We start from the raw sequence: 19,132 nt of genomic DNA on the forward strand, positions 1-19,132 counted from the left end.
ATTTATTCCAACCCTTTGTTTTCTGTCTTTTAACCAATTCCCGATCCATGAAAGGATCTTTCCTCCTATCCCATGACCGCCTAATTTACATAAAAGCCTTTGGTGTGGGACCGCGTCAAAGGCTTTCTGGAAATCTAGGTATATTATGTCCACTGGGTGCCCCTTGTCCGCATGTTTATTAATCCCTTCAAAGAATTCTAATAGATTAGTTAGACACGACTTCCCTCTGCAGAAACCATGCTGACTTTTGCCCAACAATTCGTGCTCTTCTACGTGCCTTGCAATTTTATTCTTTACTATTGTTTCTACTAATTTGCCTGGTACTGATGTTAGACTTATCGGTCTATAATTGCCAGGGTCTCCTCTGGAGCCTTTTTTAAATATTGGCGTTATATTGGCCGTCTTCCAGTCATTGGGTACTGAAGCGGATTTAAAGGATAGGTTACAAACCACTGTTAATAACTCCGCAATTTCACATTTGAGTTCTTTCAGAACCCTCGGGTGAATACCGTCTGGTCCTGGAGACTTGTTACTATTCAGCTTATCAATTAACTCCAAAACCTCCTCTAATGTCACTTCAATCTGGGAGAGTTCCTCAGATTTGTCACCTAAAAAGTCTGGCTCAGATTTAGGAACCTCTGTAACATCCTCAGCCGTGAAGACTGAAGCAAAGAAATCATTTAATCGCTCCGCAATGGCACTGTCTTCCTTGATCGCTCCTTTTATATCTTTATCGTCCAAGGGCCCCACTGCTTTTTTAGCGGGCTTCCTGCTTCTAATGTATTTAAAAAACATTTTACTATCATTTTTTGAATTTTTGGCTAGCTGTTCCTCAAAATCTTTTTTGGCTTTTCTTACTACATTATGACACTTAATTTGGGAGTGTTTGTGTTCCTTTCTATTTTCCTCACTAGGATTTGACTTCCGATTTTTAAAAGCTGCCCTTTTCTCTCTCACTGCCTTTTTAACATGGCTGTTAAGCCATGGTGGTTCTTTGTTAGGTCTCTTACTGTGTTTTTTTATTTGGGGTATACATTTAAGTTGGGCCTCTAGTATGGTGTCTTTAAACAGTTTCCATGGAGCTTCCAGGGATCTCAGTTTAGTTACTCTACCTTTTAGTTTCTGTTTAACTAGCTTCCTCATTTTAGTGTAATTCCCCTTTTTGAAATTAAATGCCGGAGTGTTTGACCGCTGCGGTGTTCTTCCCACCACAGGAATATTAAAAGTTATTATATTGTGGTCACTATTTCCAAGCCGTCCAGTAACAGTTACCTCTTGGACCAGATCCTGCGTTCCAGTCAGCACTAGATCGAGAATTGACTCTCCCCTTGTGCGTTCCTGTACTAGCTGCTCCAAGAAGCAGTCATTTAAGGCATCAAGAAATTTAATCTGTGAATCCCGTCCTGAGGTGACATGTACCCAATCAATATGGGGATAATTGAAATCTCCTATTATTACTGTGTTTTTTATTGTGATAGCCTCTTTAATCTCCCTTAACATTTCAGCATCACTATCACTGTCCTGGTTAGGTGGTAGGTAATACATTCCTAATGCCATATTCATATTAGAGGAATGAATTGTTATCCATAATGATTCTATGGAACATTTTGATTCCTTTAGGATTTTTGTTTCATTTGATTCTATGTTATCCTTCACATATAGTACCACTCCGCCACCCGCACGACCTGTTCTGTCTTTCCGATATAATTTATATCCCGGTATGATAGTGTCCCACTGATTGTCCTCATTCCACCATGTTTCTGTGATGCCTATTATGTCAACTTCCTCCTTTGATATGAGGTACTCCAGTTCACCCATCTTATTAGACAGACTCCTAGCATTTGTGTAAAAGCACTTTAAAAAACTACCACTATTTATATGTGCGCCTTTCACAGACGCCTTGGATTTTTTTATATGCGATTGTTTCACATCTGATCTTGCCCATATATTATTTCCCACGTTCCCTATCTGACTAACTTCTAGGGAATCCTATCTATGGAGCCTTGTGTAAGAGAAGTCTCCGTCCGATCCACGTGCTCCCCCGCACCAATCGGCTTTCCCCCACCTCTTAGTTTAAAAACTGCTCTACGACCTTTTTAATGTTTAATGCCAGCAGTCTGGATCCACCTTGATTTAGGTGGAGCCCATCATTCCTGTATAGGCTCCCCCTACCCCAAAAGTGTCCCCAGTTCCTAATAAATCTAAACCCCTCTTCCCTACACCATCGTCTCATCCACGAATTGAGACTCTGAAGTTCCGCCTGTCTATCTGGCCCTGCGCGTGGAACTGGAAGCATTTCAGAGAATGCCACCATAGATGTTCTGGATTTCAGTCTCTTTCCTAGTAACCTAAATTTGGCCTCCAGAACATCTCTTTTACCCTTCCCTATGTCATTGGTACCGACATGTACCACGACCACCGGCTCCTCCGCAGCACTGCCCATAAGTCTGTCTAGATGCCCCGAGAGATCCACAACCTTCGCACCAGGCAGGCAAGTCACCATACGGTTCTCCCAGTCATCACAAACCCAACTATCTATATTTCTAATGATCGAATCCCCCACTAGTAAAACCTGCTTCTTCCTAACAGCTGGTGCTCCCTCCCCTGGAGAAGTATCCTCGGCGCGAGAGGATACCATAGCACCCTCTGGAAGGAGGGTCCCAACTACGGGATGGTTTCCCTCTGCTCCCATTGACTGCTCTCCTTCCCTGAGCCTTTCATCCTCCGTAACAGCATCAGGACTGTCAGATTGGAGGTGGGACAGCCCTACTATGTCCCGGAAAGTCTCATCAACAAACACCTCTGCCTTCCTTAGCTCCTCCAGTTCAACCACCCTGGCCTCCAAAGCATGCACTCGGTCTCTGAGGGCCAGGAGCTCCTTGCATCGAGCGCACACATACGCCACCCGCCCACAGGGTAGGTAGTCATACATATTGCACTCGACACAATAAACAGGATAGCCCCCACTCTGCTGCTGGGCTTCTGCCTGCATTTCCTACTCTAATTATATATGAGGGTTTAATTAAATGTTTCAGATAGAGGTTGTTATAAAGGATTTAAGTTTACGGGCAATAGAAGTCACTGGCTCCCTCCAAGCTCCCCCTCTCAACTCGCCTCTCAAAACTCCCTCCTGTTAGCACTCACCCTGTTCGCAAGCACCCAGTCGCAAAGCTCCCTGGTCGCTTACTAGCGGGGTTTAAGTGCTCGGCCTCCCTGATAGCTCCTCCCTCTGCCTACAGCTCAGCCAATCAGCACACAGTGTTTCAATTCAAACCTAATCAAGACTCACAGCTTCCAACTGCCTGCCTGAGCACACGGCCTTTCAAACAAACACTCAGCTCAGCACTCCAAACAAACAAACAAACACAAGCCCAGAACCCCCAAACACAAGCAGCCACTTACCCCAAGGTGCTTAGTTTGCTCCTTCCTTCTCCTCCTCCAGGAGAGCCTCTCAAAACTCCCTCCTGTTCGCAAGCACCCGGTCTTATAAAACATTTTAATCATTGCAAACATTTCTAAGTTCAAATATGCACTTTTTATTTCACACAATGGCCATGAGCCCAAAACTTTGAAATGGCCATGCAAATGGCCATTTCGAAGTTTACTAATGAAGCGCTGAAATACATATTCAGTGCCTCATTAGCATGCGGTCGGCTGCGGCACTTCGAAATTGACGTGGCTCGCCGCCGCGCATCTCGTCCTGACGGGGCTCCTTTTCAAAAGGACCCCGCCTACTGTGAAGTCCCCTTATTCCTATCTGCTCATTCCTATCTGCCGCGTCAATGCATGCACACACAAAACAGAACCAGAGCTTCTCTGAATGGACTGGTTAATCAGCACTTACAGGCTCACACCTTATATCTCCCTGTATTCAGCGGCCTGGGTTGCACAGCAGTGCCCAGCTGTGGCCCTTATGTGCCCTGGGACTCAGTGGGTTAAACAGCACTCTCAGCTGCCACCATCATATGCCACCGCGGTTAAGCACCCTCTCCCCAGTCCCCAGCTTTACAGCACGATCATTCTACTAAAACATAAAAACACCCCTGATTTACAAACCTGTCAGCCAGCACTTTAGTGGAGTGGGCCATTCTGTTAATGACCTGCAAGTCTGTGTTATACTGAAAAGGAACTTTCACAGCTGTTTGGAAAGAGAGGCTGTTGAACTCTCTTTTATATTCAAATTCAACACATTAACACGTGGTTTGAACCGGGGTGGCAATTTTCTAGCTCATTATAAGGACTCTTTTACATACTTTGCTTTATCTAATTCTTGACTCCCCCCTGCCTGCTACTTCTGCCCCTCTGCCTCTGCTCTCTGATTTGCTCACCTTAATAATAATTTTTCTGATTTGTCAACCTTGATTACTATTTTTGGGTCTCTGTGCTTTAAATATTGAGTCTGTTCTGGTATGGCTATGATCTGAAGAAGTGGGTCTGTCCCATGAAAGCTCATCACCTATAAATTATTTTGTTAGTCTTTAAAGTGCTACTGGACTGGTTTTTTGTTTTGATAGTATATAGACTAGCACGGCTTTCTCTTTGTTCCTATCCTACTAGTAACCCACTCGATGGGCAAACCCCAGAGGAGTTCTGGGCACGATGGGGATCTTTTAGCTTTGGTGCAAGAAGCATTGTTGCAGAGTGAATGGGGAAACCAAAACAACACCCCTGAGGAAGAGTGAGCCATAGAGGAAGAAAAAGAGAGAGAAGCAACCGGTTTAACAATGAAAGTTATTTATTTTTGGGTAGTGAATGTATATTTAACAGTTACAATAGTAAATAAACTGATTACAAATGTTAGGGCTAGCAAGCCATATAGCTAATTACATAAGGCAAGGTTAGGAGGCTAGAGAGAGAGAAGCTACGTCTACACGGGGATGCTACATCGAATAGCTTATCTCGATGTAGCGACATCGAAATAAGCTATTTCGATGAATAGCATCTACACATCCTCCAGGGCTGGTGCCATTGATGTTCAACGCCGACGTTGGGCAGCACCACATCGACGTAGGCGCTGCAGGGGAGCGTCTACACACCATAGCGGCCCACATCGACATAAGGGTGCCAGGAACAGCTGCAGACAGGGTCACAGGGTGGACTAGCAGTTCCGGGGCAACAGCTAGCCGCTCCCTAAAAGGGCCCCTCCCAGACACACTCAGCCTGCACAGCACGTGGTCTGCAGAGCCACAAGCACGCACACCCTATGGAAGCAGCATGGACCCCCAGCAGCAGCAGCAGCAGCAGCAGCCAGAGGTCCACACAGCCGCCCCTGCAGAAGCAGTGCTCGCCTTGCTCAATGCCATGCAGGAGGCAGCTGATCATCTTTTATTCGTGGAAGAGGAGCTGCCCCCAGGGGATAAGGAAGCAGCCCCAGACCCTGCTGCCCCCTCCCCACCCCCCCGGCACACGCCGCTGGCTGTGGAGCTACCCCATGAGCACGGACTGGTGGGAGCAGCTGGTGCTTGGCGAGTGGGAAAATGACCGCTGGCTCCAGAATTTCCGGATGAGCTGGCAGACATTCCTGGAGCTCTGCCAGTGGCTCACCCCTGCCTTACGGCACCAGGACACTGCCATGCGACGTGTCCTCACCTTCGAGAAACGGGTCGGCATCGCTGTCTGGAAGCTGGCCACTCCAGACAGCTACCGATCCGTAGGGCAGCAGTTCGGCGTGGGCAAGGCCACCGTCGGGGCAGTCCTCATAGACGTGAGAGGACCCGGGGGCGGGGGGGAGCCCTTGGGGGGGGAGCCCTGGCGGCGGGAGCCCGGGGGGGAGCCCCGAAGGGGAGCCCGGGGGTGGAGGGCCAGACACACCCTGCACACCCCTCACTGGTGCTCTCTCATGTCCTTCCCCTGCAGGTCGTCCGCGCAATCAATGCCCTGCTCCTTCACAGGCTCGTGCGGCTTGGGGACCCGGATGCTGCCATCGCGGGGTTTGCCAGCCTGGGCTTCCCAAATTGCTTTGGGACTCTGGATGGGACCCATATCCCCATCCGTGCCCCGGAGCACAGCGGAGGACGCTTCCTCAATAGGAAGGGATACCATTCCGTGGTCCTCCAGGCCTTGGTGGACAGCCGGGGCCGCTTCCTGGACATTTAGGTTGGCTGGCCTGGCAGCACCCATGATGCCCGGGTATTCAGAAATTCGGGCCTGTGCCGCTGGCTGGAGGCGGGGACCTACATCCCCCAGAGGGAGATCTCTGTGGGGGACACCACCATGCCCCTCTGCGTTGTCGCAGACGCGGCGTACCCCCTCTGGCCCTGGCTCATGCACCCTTACACGGGCCATGTCACAGCCAGCCAGGAGCGGTTCAACACGCACTTGAACCATGAGCGTCAGGTGGTTGAGCGCACTTTCGGCCTCCTCAAAGGTGTCTCCTCACCCTCCTGGATGCAGGCCTCACCAACATCCCCCAGGTTGTGGGTGCATGCAGCGCGCTCCACAACCTGGTGGAGAGCAAGGGAGAGGACTTCTTCCAGGGCTGGGCTGTGGAGGCTGGCAGGGCCAACGTCCAGCCACCCGCTGCCCCCAGTCACCAGGTCGACCCTGAGGGGTTCCGGGTCCGGGAGGCCCTGCAGGCCCATTTTGACCAGGCTGCGGGGTGAACGCTGGCAGGGCCAGCTGCAGGTGAGCCACCCACTTCACGCCCCCATCCTCCACAACACTCCCTGCCCCCACGCCCACACCACAGAGCACCTGAGAGCACACACACACCCACACTTTTCTTTGAAATAAATGTAAATGTTTCAAACCAAACAGTGCAACCTCTTATTAATAACATAGAAAAAAAGGGGGGAACTATTTACATGGGGGGGCAGCTAGCAAAACAGGGGTCCAACAAAAACTATATACAAATGGGGGATATGTACAAAGGAGGGGGAGGTCACGTCCTTGGCCACACACCCTAATGTCCAGCACCCAGTGTTGGAGGGCGCGACCCTCGCCTCGGCCAGAGCCCTGGGCGAGGCTGGGTGGGGGCCGGGAGAACCAGCAAATACGGCCGGACGGTGTCCGCAGGCCCATGGTCCCCCTTGGCGGCAGGCCCCAGGGTGGCTGACGGTGGAGGGATGGCAGGTGGAGCGGCAGGTGGAGCGGTGGGCAGAGTGGCGGGCGGTGCAGCAGGGGGGGCCAGGTGTTGCGCTATATGCTCAAAGGTGCGCATGAAGGCCCCCCTAGCCTCCTGGAGCCAGGCCAGTGCTCACTCTTGGAGCTCCAGCCGTGGCTCCTCCACCCGCAGGCGCCGCTCTGACACCTCCAGCTGACGCCGGAGGGTCGTGAGCAGCTGGGGGTCCGTGGCCGTCCACGGGTGGCTCCGCTGTCGGCCTCGTCCTGGGGCTGGTCGGTGCTCCACTGAGGGGCTGGCCTGCTGGGATGGCCCCGGTGGGCTCTCTGGGACAACGGACACCTCGCCAGCGCTCTCCGGGCCCTCCGATGGTGCAGCTGCGGAACATGGGGGAAGAAGAGTGGAGACAGCCATTAGTCTGGGCCCTGACCCGTGGCCCTTGTCCCCCCACCTCTCTGCTGCTGGTTCCCCATCCCCGTCCCCGGAAGATGCTGCTGCTGCTGCTGCTGGGTGTCCCACCCCCTCCCCACGGGGGACCCTAGGTTCCGCTCCCCCCATCCCCAGGGATGGGGCATGGCGCTGTCCTACTGGGGGGCAGGGGCTGATGCACTCTTCTGAGGGACATGCCACTGCTGTCCTTGGGGCCATGGTCATCTGGGCATGTGGAGGGCCCTGGTCATGTCTCTTGTCCCCGCCCCTTAACCCCAGGGGTGTGCACCAGGGGCGTACATACCTGACAGTCTGCTCCCACGGTCGGGGGACACCCACTGGGCAGATGCCGTGCTGGAGCTCCGGGATGGGAGGGCAATGCGGAGCCCCTCGTCGCTGGAGGAGTCCCCCTCTTCCTCCTCCAGCATCCCAGGGGTGGGCTCCTGGGGGTGCCCCTGGGGTGCAGGGCTTGCCTCTGGGGCGGACTCCGTCTCCGGGGCCTGCTGGGGCTCATCGTCCGAGGTGTCAAGAGTGGCCGGGGGGGAGGAGGTGTACCAGGGGCCCAGGATGGCCCTGAGCTCCCTGTAAAAGGGGCAAGTGACGGGGGCAGCCCCAGATCGGCTGGCTGCATCCTGGGCCCGGGCATAACCCTGCCACAGCTCCTTAACCTTACTCCTGACATGGTCAGGAGTGCAGGCAGGGTGACCCTGGGCAGCCAGGCCCTCAGCCAGCCGAGCGAACACATCCACATTCCGCCTCTTGCTCCCCATTACCTGGAGCACCTCCTCCTCGCCCCAGAGCCCCAGCAGGTCCCGGATCTCAGCCTCCGTCCAGGAGGGGCCCCGCTGCCTCTTCCCCTGCTGGCTGCCAGCCTGCCAGCCTTGGGGGGCGTGCCCTGGGGGCGCTTGGGGGGCTGGCTGGCTGCCATCGATGCGGGGTGTTGGGCTGCGGCTGCTGCGGGCGTGCAGGCTGAGCACGTGGCCGTGCTGCTCCCTGCACGTGCTCTCAGCTTCCTGCACAGGAACGCAGGGGGCGGGGAGCTTTAAGGGGCTGCTGCACGCGGCGACCATAGAGCTCAGGGGCTGGAGAGAGCGTCTCTCAACCCCTCAGCTGATGGCCGCCATGGCAGACCCCACTATTTCGCTGTTGTGGGACGCAGATCGTCTACATGTGCCCTACTTCGACATTGAGCGTCAAAGTAGGGCGCTATTCCCATCTCCTTTTGGGGATAGCGACTTCGACGTCTCGCCGCCTTACGTCGATTTCAACTTCGAAATAGCGCTCGCCACGTGTAGACGTGGTGGGCGCTATTTCGAAGTTGGCACGGCTACTTCGAAGTAGCCGGCTCTTGTAGATGCAGCTAGAGAGAGATCTCACCACTCCATGGTGTTTACTCTGGTCGGGGGTCCCAGATGGTGATGGTAGCCGTGGATGCAGAGGCAGGAGACAAGCAGAGCCTCCGGCACGATCAGGCAGGAGATGATGAATTCCCAATGGAACTGATGTAGAGTTTACATCCAGGCATCAGAACAGTTTCTTCAGGAAAGGTAGGTGTTTTTGTAGAGACAGGACAATGGTTCAAGAAGAACACTGGATTCAATTATGGGTAAACAGAGGCAAGACAATAGAGACTGATCATGCCTGATCATATACTACTTCTATACTTGAAAGTTTGTCCAGATCATCACCCAACGAAACACTGATTTCAATGGGACTATGTGCATGCTTACAGCTAGGAACATATGTAAGTAATTTGCAGAATTCGGGACTCATTTTACATTACTCAGTTTTAGGCATTGACAATTTATAGTCGGTGAAATCTTTATTATGAAACAAATTTAATTATAAACGGAAGAATGGCAGAGGAATCAGACAAGTAAAATACAATTATGCAAACACAAGTAACTCATGTTACTTATTATAGGTCCCTGACACAGAGCTGCATGTTATGTCATTACATGTGCACCATCAATAAACCCTACCCAGATATATTGTTGTTATATGCATACAGCGTAGATTAAAATTTTATTGATGACACGTGGTTCTCTCAGGTCTGGCCCCCGTTCCTCAGGGGTACGCCCTTACTTTAGAGAGTAATAGATTCATCTGTTTCTTCAGGATGGCATCTCAGTGGACATCAGGGAAATAAAGAAAATCACCGAAAAAAAGTTTTTGGGATTTTTAATAGTTTTAACTCTTGTGATGTATAAATTTTATAGCATTAGGAGAGTGTAAGTAAGTGTTTAATAGCTCAATCCATTACAGCTAATTGAAGATGAAGGTGCTCAGCTGCTTGAAGGACTAATTCCTAATTGAGCTTACTATGTTATGAGATCACTCTTAGCTTTACTAGTCCTCATGGAATCAAAATGAGCTGTTTTAGTGGCCCATATACATTACTATTAATTTATAATATAGTACTTTTGAGAATCTCAAAGCACTTTACAAACACAATAATATTACTCCCATTGAATACATGGGGAAAGATGAGTAACAGAAAGAAATTAAGCATTTCTTGAAGATCACACTGTGACTTGGTGGCAGAACTGGGAATAGAATACATATATCCCAACTTCCAGTCTTGTATTTTTACCACTAGATTCTTTTGTCCTTCCGCAATATCTGTTACATCTTCATAACCTCACAACACACTCTCAGCATGACATTCTAGCAATCTAACGCATACCCTCACGTGACGCAATGTTGACACAGGTATATAGGGAATGATGTGTAAAGAAGACAGGACAGTAGCTTATTAAAATGATTAGGCTCTTTACTCACCATGTAGTCCTTATGGTAGAATGTGTATCTAAACTGAAGGTGCCTTATAAAATTCCTGCCAAAACAGTTTGTCTCACCACCATATATTAAATGACAAATTGGACAATACTGTAAGCAGGGAAAAACTATCTGTATTGATTTTTCATTACCAAGATATTGCAGAAGGAAACACAAGAAGTGTTAAGAGGAGAGAAATGTGAAATATCTGGAGCAGTTATAGTTAAATGGCATTTCTGGACTGCAATAAATATATTTTTATTGCCAGCCACAATGTGCCCATAGTCCAGCAGTAAAATTAGCTTAAGCCCATGTGTGTATTTTTTTGTTCAGTAGATACCCATGAGACTGGCTGGCTGCCCTCAGCTCACTCAGGCTTAAGTCCTTCACAGCTACTGGCTGACCTAGGACTGCAAAATGAAAAGGTATTTGTTGTGCTTCCATCTTATGTTCTGTGGGATTTGTTTTTCTGTTGAAAATAAAGGGACCCACACTGACATAGGTGGGGTGTATTGTACCACTTAAAACAAAAATGCCTTCACTGTTTTGGAAGATTTTAGTTCCTTTGAAATTTCTGGGCCTCTATCAATATAGTTAACCACTGGAGTTGTTGCAACATTTACTGCAAATAATATCAGAAAATTAGTACACACTTAAAACAGCATTGAATAACATTCTTATAGCCTTTTACGCTTTGCTAACTTATTGACTGATACTCTCAGGGCTAAACCCCACTCTGCGCTTTCCTGGTGTGCAAGAGGAGGTAGGAACAGCACACCAGAGTCTCTCCATGAATCATAACTGAGCACTCTCAGGGCAGATCTACGCTCGGTGGCTAAGCCTATGTCTACACTGCCATGGAAGATCGACCTGCTCAGGGTTGATCTTCTGAGGTTTTGTTTCATGCATGCGCACAATGGCGCTTTCTGAGATCAACATTGACCCAGGAACTCCTCGCGAGCATTGAGGATTAAGGAAGGTCGACAGGGGAAACACTCCCATCAACTTTGTTCCGTGAGCACAGCCCTAGGAGTCAATCACTGATAAGCTGATTTTGGCTATGCAACTGACAACTGAAATTGCATATCAGTAGTTGATTGCTATGTCTAGTGTAGACATAGCCTAGGTTATGGAACTCCAGCTATGTTTTAAGGGCCCTATTATGCCGCTTCCCCACCTGGCTGCTGGGCTGGGGGGGTCCCCTGGGGGCGCTTGGGGGGCTGGCGGGCGGCCATTGCGTCGGGTGTGGGTGTCTGTGGCTGCGGAGGAGCGTGCAGGCTAGCTGGGCAGCCAGGCCCTCAGCCAGCTGAGCGAACACATCCACATTCCGCCTCTTGCTCCCCATTACCTGGAGCACCTCCTCCTCGCCCCAGAGCCCCAGCAGGTCCCGGATCTCAGCCTCCGTCCAGGAGAGGCCCCGCTGCCTCTTCCCCTGCTGGCTGCCAGCCTGCCAGCCTTGGGGGGCGTGCCCTGGGGGCGCTTGGGGGGCTGGCTGGCTGCCATCGATGCGGGGTGTTGGGCTGCGGCTGCTGCGGGCGTGCAGGCTGAGCGCGTGGCTGTGCTGCTCCCTGCACGTGCTCTCAGCTTCCTGCACAGGAACACAGGGGGCGGGGAGCTTTAAGGGGCCGCTCCACGTGGCCACCATAGAGCTCAGGGGCTGGAGAGAGCGTCTCTCAACTCCTCAGCTGATGGCCGCCATGGAGGACCCCGCTATTTCAATGTTGCGGGACGCACAACGACTACACGTTCCCTACTTCGACATTGAACGTCGAAATAGGGCGCTATTCCCATCCCCTCATGGGGTTAGCGACTTCGACGTCTCGCTGCCTAACGTCGATGTTAACTTCGAAATAGCGCCCAACACGTGTAGCGCCGTGACGGGCGCTATTTCGAAGTTGGCGCTGCTACTTCGAAGTAGGCAGCACGTGTAGACGTGGCTCAAATGTGTCATATGCTTGGTGGTCTTGTTCATTTAGCATATTATTATCTTTGCCATTCTGAGGCCAGGTCTACACTCTCTACACTTCAGTAGCATAGCTATGGTGCTATAGCATTGTATGTAAATGTGTACTACAGCAATGGAAGGGGATTTTTCACACCTCTGTGTGCTATAGCTATATCAACCTATCATAAACCAAGCCTGACAGTTGTTTAATTTAGAGGCCAGTTTGCTTAAGAGCTATTTTCATTAGAGTGATAGCACTTTAATTAAAGATAGATCATAATTCCTATTCTTAGCCCAACTTCTCAGGAGTTACAAAATCTTACTGGCTGAATATATTATTTTAATACATTACCTAACAAAACTGCATGTTTTGAATGCAAAATTTAATTAGAACTAGAAATTAATTTGGGTGCTTCTGTCCTGGTTTTCAGACTAACACTAACAGATTGTGAAATGAGCTGTTGAAGACAGTGGGCCCTGTCCCCTGGGTCTTGCACTGGTAAAAAGACCTAGTGGATCACGTTCTGCTGTGCAGCACCGATGCAAATCTGAACTGACTCCACTAAGATCAACTGTGCTTTTACTAGACTCAAAGGTTCAAATCCAAGTCCTAACAAAGTCAGTAGCAAACCTCTCATTGTGGCTGGGACCAAACAATAAAAGATCAAGCAACTGAGCTTAGGCTATGCCTACACCATTGAGGGAATTCTGGCAGACCTACAGAGATAACAGCACAGACAGCCTATACCAACTGAAGAGTTTTTTCTGTCACACAGGAACACCACCTCCCTGAGTGATGGTAGGAAGCATTCTTCCATAGACCTGGTTGTGACTATATTGTGGCAAACCAATATGGCCATTCTTATGTTACAGATAACACCACAGGTCCATTTAATATCCTATGTTCCAACAGTGGCTAATGCCAGGTGCCCCAGAGGGAATGAACATTGTGAGATTTTTTTGACTGCTGCTGGTCTTGCACTGAGTGGATGTTTTCAGAGAACTATCCACAATGATTCCAAGGTCTCTTTCCTGATTGATAACAACCAATTTAGACCCCATCATTTTATGTGTACGTTTGGGATTATGAATTTCAATGTGCTTTACTTTGCATTTATCAACATTGAATTTCATTTGCCATTCTGTTGCCTTGCCACATAGTTTTGTAAGATCCTTTTGTAGCTCTTTGCAGTCTGATTGGGACATAACTGTCTTGAGTAGTTTTGTGTCATCTGTAAATTTTGCCATCTCACTGTTTACCCCTTTTGGGACATTGGCACACCTGTGTCTACATTGTTATTGCAGAGCTATGTTGCTCAGGGGTGTATATTTTTCATGTCCTGAGGCAACATATAACTGTCTGGACCCAAATTTTAAGTGTTAGATTAGGCCTTAGAAATACAACATACTGTACATGAATGTGTACTGAGGTTGTAGTGTATTAAATTTATACAACTATTACATTTGAATTCATATTACATTGCTTAATGGTCCCATTAACAGTTTTACACACACACTGTAGCCAAGTGATTCTGCAGCCATAATAAAGAACATTTATTGTTGCAAATATGCATTCATAGCACATTATGTTGCACTGTATATTCTGAATGCATGACTGTTCTAAAACTCAGCTAAATATTAAGGTGCCCATTTGGGTCACAAAGAACCTTGTACTCCTTGACATGTCAATGACATTTTTACTTGCCTCAAATAAAAAAACTACAAAAATGTGCATATAATAATATTAAGCCTCTGTCTTAAAGTATCCATTGGTAGTGAAATACCATTTTCTGAAATACAAAACACAAGGCAATAATATAAATCGAAAGGTCACAGTTACCACCATAGACTGTTCCTCATACATTCCTCATGCTGCTTGCAAACTGCCTAACTATGCAACAGATAACAGCCCCTCCCTAAATCCATCCCTTCATTTTGGCGCTGTGCCCAATATGTTCGTCTGACATACAAGAATTAGTAGGTTTTGCTTTGTAGCTGGCTCTCCAAATACAGTTTCTGGATGATTGATGGATAGATTGAAATCTTGTGTGAGAACTTGTGGCTCAGGGGCACCTGGAACGGAATGCCAAGTGTAATGAGTTGTGCTACCTTAGCTTTAGCCTGCTGTACCCACTGCCAGGCCAGATAACTTGAGTTAAAAGCAGCAACAGGTTGAAATTAAGGGAGTTTCTTTGCGGTCAGGACTTGATTTAGGCGTAGGACTTGAGTCCTAACTTGAGTTAACTTTGCAATGAAGACAAACCCTAAAACACTCATCTGAAGTCTAAAGACATTGGGCCAAACTGATCTGTGGTGTAACTTTACTGAAGTTAATAGAGGTGCTCATTGTCACTCAGGCTAAGTCTGCACTGCCACTTCACTGCACTGCAACTTTCAGGATCAGGGGTGTGAAAAAAGGGCTGCGCTTACACGTGACCACACTGGCTCCTCAGCGGCTGGTGCAGCACCTCCAGGCATATGGAGCAGTCAAAGGATGGGAGCTACCACACATGCTCTGCACCTTCCCCCAAATCCAGAGAGCCCCGAGGGGGAGCCATGCCGGTGCTTAGCATGGAGCCAATGGCACCAGACATGCGGGTGGGGGTCTCTGCAAGGCAACCATTGGGGCTGGTGCTTTTGCTGTGTCCTGGTGCTGGAAGCAGCAAGCAAAGAATTGGGCAGGGGCAAAGGCTGGGTGGGGACTGATATATGGCTTCAGTTCTGGAGGCTGGACACGGCACTGCAGGCCTGGCAGATGTTAGGTAAAGTAAGTCTAGCAGAGATCAGCATCCATGGCCCCTTTTCCTGCCCCCTTGCACTCAGAAGGCCTGGCTGGCCTTCCCTGTGTGACTCTGGCTATTTTAAAATGTCCTTCTTCCCTGCTCCCACACCCAAGAAAATGCTTGTTCTTGTCATTGGCCATGGGGACATTACCATACATTGTAGTGTAGAACCACGTCAAAGTATCTAGGAGGCCATTAGCTTAATGAGAAAAAGTCTCAGGGGGGCAGCCAGATTAGACTGTAGCTTCACAAATAACAGACAGTTCTGTGGCAACAGTTAGCAGGCTTTTTGTGCTGGGCTCTTGAAGCTATTAACGTATCTGCAAACAAATTTTTAAGACATATTCCTTAGTGTTATGTTATTGTTTCAGATGCAAATGACCATGAACCAGATTTACCTCCATGGGCACAGGAGGAATGCAAATTACACCCATCCATCTCCACCAGAGCCTACTGTACCCGTAGCACAACTGCACTGGCATGCCAGTATACCCCCTGGAAGTGTATTTGGGTATTTTTTAAAAAATGTTTCCACTAACTCTGCTAGGTTGCAGATTTTCCAGTCTGTGAAAAGGTCTGAAATTTTGGAATTTAAAATCCAACAGTATAGACTCCAAAGTACCAATCTGAGGTGTCGAGGTACTGGAGAAAGAAAACCTCTCTGTTCTTCAGCAAATCACAACATAACCCCAGTTGCACTATTCCATTTGGCTGACTCAGAATGCCTTTCTGTGAAGATTTCTAAAGGTGAACCGTGAAAGATATGGAAAAATTGGAATGGGGCACCTTTTATTCTTTATGATGCATAAAGGACACCTGAAAAATTGTGTTTATTTTTAGTTTGAGGGATTTTTTTTCTGCTAGTTTGCTTACCTGCAAAATCTCAGATATCTGAAGTCTGGCCTTTTCCTGGTGTTTCAAGTGGACTGCATGTGTGAGTGATGTTACTGTGAGCTTCCCCACCTCAAGTGAGTTCTGGTCTGTGCTTAATATTTAGGCTGATGTACCTAACTCTCTCTGGAGTGTGACAAATCCACACCCCTGAGCAGCACAGCAATGCTGATCTAAGTCCCAGTGTAGACAGTGCCAGGATGGTGGAAGAATGTGTCCATTGACTTAACAAAAATCTTTTCCTGCAAAATGGAAATACACTTTCCTTTGCTATAGGTTGTGTCTACACTGTGAGGTTATGCCGGAATAACTATGGCACCACAGCTATGCCACAGTAGTTTGGACATGGCATGATACAGTATTCCTACGGTGTTGAATCTTTAACAAAGATATCCTTTGTCCAAAGAGTTCATTATACCCTGTAAGTATAAAAGTGATTCCAAAAGCTGGCAAACAAATTTCAAATGAATAAAGATCTTTTCACCTCTGACCTACACAGTTTCCTCTTTGGTGTCACTTGTGGTCTTATTCCTTCACTAGTTTTTCATAAAGCCTTGCTGGGTAGACAAAAAACAAGCAGACAATAAATATTGTTGGAGGATGGGGAGGCCTTTCTCCATGGGCTATGTCTAGACTGTAGAGTTTTGTCAGCAGAAGTTTGTGTCGGAAGACATCCTGTGACAAAGCTCCTGTCGACAGATAGTGTCCAGGCACGAAGGCACATCAAAAGAGCAATCTGCTCTGTTGACAGAGAAGGGCCAGGCAGCCCATCTGCTTTATCAGCAAAACAGCCACCCAGAACCACGTCAGCCAGGGCTGCAGGTCACCAATTTCCTTCTGAGAGCCAGTGCTGGAGCCCTGTGAACAAGTGTGCTTAAAGGGACCCCTCAAGACAGCTATTCCCTGCCCCTGCTGTGGGCTCGCCTACCCCTGCAAGGGACAGCAGGGCTGTCACAGTTCCCACTGTGCTTGTCTTGCATTTGCAGGTGACACAACCAGTCCCTGGGTGCCATGCTCCCAGAGCTGCCCCTGGGCTTGTGATAACCCCATACGGAATTGTGTTGAACTTTGTAGATAAGAAAGAAAAAATGATCACATTTATTAATAAAATACATTTAAAATTGGCTTTAACCATGTAGTCTAGCACATTGTCATTTAACTCTAAAAATATTACTAAAGCATTAACTTAGTAGCAAATATGTATGTGTTCATTATTTCAGGGAATTTAGCAACGTAGCTAGCATAGATAATAGAAGTATTGTCAGGATCTTTTGTTTTTTCCATTGACTATGGGAACAAAAACCTAAGTGCATAGTAAAATATAGTTTTATATAATAAATTTAATTCTTATGGTTCTGATTAAGTTCTAGCAACTTGAGCAATTGATTACTTCTAAACTTTCCTCTATTGTCTGTCTGTACCAAATAAGGTCACAGTGCACAAAACTTGTTTTTTAGAGTTCACGCTCTCTCCTCCCCTAGGTTTTTGTGTCCCTGCTAAATTATTGTTCTTCATCCCTTCATCCCTGTCACAGGGGTTACAGAAAACTGACACTTTCTGGCAGCTGCCTTCCTGTTCCTCAGTGAGGTTGACCCTGAGATCACCTTCAGGACCTCTGTCCTGGCTGTGGGAGCTACACACCTGCACCCATGCCCCCTCGCCCCCTGTGCACAGGCAGCTCTTGAGGCACCACACCACTTTGTACTGGTGGGACTGGCTGGTCAGGGAGCGGCGGGATCACCAGCAGTGGCTCCAAAACTACCATATGCAGAAGACCACCTTCTTGGAGCTCTGTGCCTGGTTCGACCTGCCCTACAGAGATGCGACCCCCAGCTGTGGCCCGCCATCCCCTTGGAGAAGTGAGCTGCAATTGCCCTCTGGAAGCTCACCACCCCCAACAGCTACTGGTTAGTGGGCAACCAGTTTGGCATGGGGAAGTCCACTGTCAGGACCCTCTTCATGGAGGTAACACCCCCTCAGGCAGCGGACCGTGCATGGGGAGGGGGGCATCCCGCTAAAGGGAGACCCTCAGACAGTGAGGATGAGGGGTGGGAGGAGTGGAGGGGGTGGGAGTGAAGCCCCATCCCTGGGGGATCATGCCCTCACACAGCCCTGCTGCTGGGGTGTGGTCTCACAGAGAGGGGTCCTCGAGAGCTTGTGAGGGAGCAGACATGGGGGGCTCAGGTATTCCCTCCCTCAGTCCCTGTCATGTGTGTTCGGTTACCTCTCTCTGCAGATTGTGAGGGCCATCAACTCAATCCTGCTGCAGAGGGTCATCCATCTGGGAAACCTTGACCAGGTTGTGGCCGGATTTGCTGCCCTAGAGTTCCCAAACTGCACTGGAGTTGTTGATGGGACCCACATCCTGATCCAGGTCCTGGAACATCATGAGGCCAAGTTCATCAACAGGAAGGGCTAATTCTCCATGGTGCTGTAGGCCCTGGACAACCACCATGGACAGTTCACGACATTTATGTCAGGTGGTTGGGCAGGGCACATGACACCCATGTGTTCCGCAATTCCAGCCTCTGCCGGAAGCTGGAGGCAGGCACATTTGTCCCCCATTGTGAGCTGATGAGTGGGGACGTTGAACCCTCCTCTGTCCCCACCATGACTCCTCCCTTTGCCCCTTCGCCCCTGCTCAACCCTTGCACAATAAAGACAGATGCATATGTGGTGAACAATTAACTGGGTTTTAAGGGTGTGAAAACTATTTACAAAAAAGTGATGCGTAAGATGAACGGCTCATGTGAAAACTATTTACAGTGTGGGGAGGAGGGTGGCTGGAACTGTGGGGTGTTGGGGTCCTTGCAACTTGGGCATAGGGAGTGTGGCTTGGTGTAGGGGGTGGGGGCCTCGGAACCTGTGGCGAAGTTGGCAGGCTGTGAACCTGAGGGGAAGCAGGACCCTGAACAGCATCAGTGTCAGCCTCAAGCTCCCCTCCTGCCATGAGTTCAGGGTCCACATCCGGTCTGGCCTGGGGCTGGGACCAGGGGGAGATATGGACAAGGAGGGACTGCATCAGGGTCTGGGTGGGAAGAGGGAGCGGGGGGCCTGATGGACAGGGGGAGTTGGGGGAGCCTGAGGGACAGGGAAAGGGGGCATGGCCATTGCCCAGGGGAGCAGGTGGGGGTCTAGGGCACCTTGTAGGAGAGCACGTGGGTGTAGAGTGGCTGAGCGGCTGCTGGGTCAGCGTGTCCCACCAAATGCTTTTGCCAGAGTAACAAAGGGACAGTAACTGGTCCC

At 49.2% G+C, this 19,132-nt stretch overlaps 1 long non-coding RNA gene across 2 annotated transcripts in view; it reads left to right on the forward strand.

The window, feature by feature from the left end:
• LOC142008579 (uncharacterized) overlaps positions 1-7,539 on the forward strand; it is a 30,571-nt gene extending 23,032 nt beyond the window's left edge. For both annotated transcript variants that reach the window (XR_012644179.1, XR_012644180.1), the window contains exon 3: positions 5,857-7,539. This is a non-coding gene — a long non-coding RNA (uncharacterized LOC142008579). The remainder of the gene's footprint in view (positions 1-5,856) is intronic.
• Positions 7,540-19,132: the final 11,593 nt, after the last annotated feature.

The sequence above is a fragment of the Carettochelys insculpta genome, chromosome 2 (assembly GCF_033958435.1).
Source record: "Carettochelys insculpta isolate YL-2023 chromosome 2, ASM3395843v1, whole genome shotgun sequence".
Lineage (NCBI taxonomy): Eukaryota > Metazoa > Chordata > Testudines > Carettochelyidae > Carettochelys > Carettochelys insculpta.